Raw genomic sequence first — 1,752 nt, forward strand, 5'->3', positions numbered from 1 at the left:
GTCCTCCTTTGAACCCACACCCCCCTCCTCCCTTAAAATGAAGAGACTTTTTCCTCTGTATGTGCTGTTATGAAGGCTTCTGCGGCAAAAGACACTCACCTCTAGCAGACATGCCCGGTAGGTAGAGCCTCTCTTTCTTTCTTTGCGGAGATGAGCAGGAGGAGATGGTCCGGTGCAGCTCTGACAGAGAGAAAAAGACCGGTTGACAGCCTGATATTATCTGAACCCGAAGTTTCAGCTGTCATTTAGCGGGATTAAACGCAGGGAAACATTCAGCCTGTGGTTTGGTAGACTAGACTAGACTGCGCGATGGAGAGAGCACTTTCCAGCGACAGGGCGTGTCCTGGAACAGACAGCATCCTCCTGATTTTACAACAAGTTTATGTCCATATTTGAGCATAATGTCACAGAAATACGGAGATATAAAAAATCCTTCCCGGAATTCCCTGTTTGCAGAGCTGCTGTCGGCTCACCTAAACGTTAAACCGGCTAACCCACTTTTTGTCTGGGATGACTCTGCTGTTCTGCGCGCGCTAGTTGGGCTAAATCATAAAGTTGACAGGCACTAAGGACTCATTTTTTATCCATTAATCCGGCTACTTCAAAAAATAAAATACGTGGTAATCTCTTCATCACGTGGTTTAATCTTTATCCTAAAAGCAGGGGCACTTTGCAGAAGCAAACCTCAGAGAAAAAGCCAGCATCGGGGTTTTATTTGGGAGCATAATCGATTGATTTGACTATTTTTCCATAAAACACATATTGCTTTCTAATTGGATTCCAATACTTGCTTTTATATTTCAAGTTAACTTATTGATTGCTGTTTCCAAGCTGAAAATATATCGATCATCGCCCCTCTGCATGTATTGGTTGCTGCCTGTCTTCATCTGTATGCATTGATCGTTTTCAGTAATTATAATGCTGCATTCATGTGCGCCTCGGTGGTCCCAGTTACCGATCAGGGAAGTCGTTTTTCAGATTTCGGTGTGTTTACGAGTTTAAAGTCAAAATGTGGAAACAGCATGGGCGTTACAAATAAAATGTGTTGTATTTTATGGCAACCAAGGTAGGTCACTGCACGGAAAACAACTAATGGTTACAGCCTAATACTTCATTACAAATTAAAAAATGAGCCAAACATTGTTATTTCAGTATGTGAAGTTTTAGACCATCAAGCACAATTAGGGGTGACTGAATAGTTGCAAAAAGGGACGGTTATAGCAAGTCTTTGATGGAGAATTAATGCAGAATAAATACATGTGTAATAAAAGTTTGTTAAAATTATAATTCTTCTATCCTTCCTGTGTCTCATTTAAATATAAAAAGATTGAACAACATCTGTAGGCCTGTATTAATTTTAGGTAGGCCTATATTCAAAGCAAAAACCCCTAAAAATAAATAATTGATTAATTTTACTTAATGGATTAAAATGTATTTATCTTTTAATAATAAATCATACCGTAATACTATTCTAAAAACTGCCCCTTTTAAGACCTTTCAACCGTCCCTTTTCAAGGTTGCAACAACAGACTAATGCCATTTGAATCAATATTGTGAGCAATATGAATAGAACAGCAAAAAGTGTTGTAACCCCCCCCCTCCCAAAAAAATTCCTCTGATTTTCCGAGTTTGACGAGAATTTTCCCAATCCAAAACTATTTTTTCCTATATCCGATACCACGTAAATGCAGCCTACGCCTGTGTGAAGTCTCCTGCGCCCCCTGGTGGATGAAAACAGTAGCGTTTGGCGAA

The sequence above is a fragment of the Semicossyphus pulcher genome, unplaced genomic scaffold, assembly GCF_022749685.1.
Source record: "Semicossyphus pulcher isolate SPU_LCO1_2020_fin unplaced genomic scaffold, fSemPul1.0.p SCAF_12, whole genome shotgun sequence".
In the NCBI taxonomy this organism is placed as follows: Eukaryota; Metazoa; Chordata; class Actinopteri; order Labriformes; family Labridae; genus Semicossyphus; species Semicossyphus pulcher.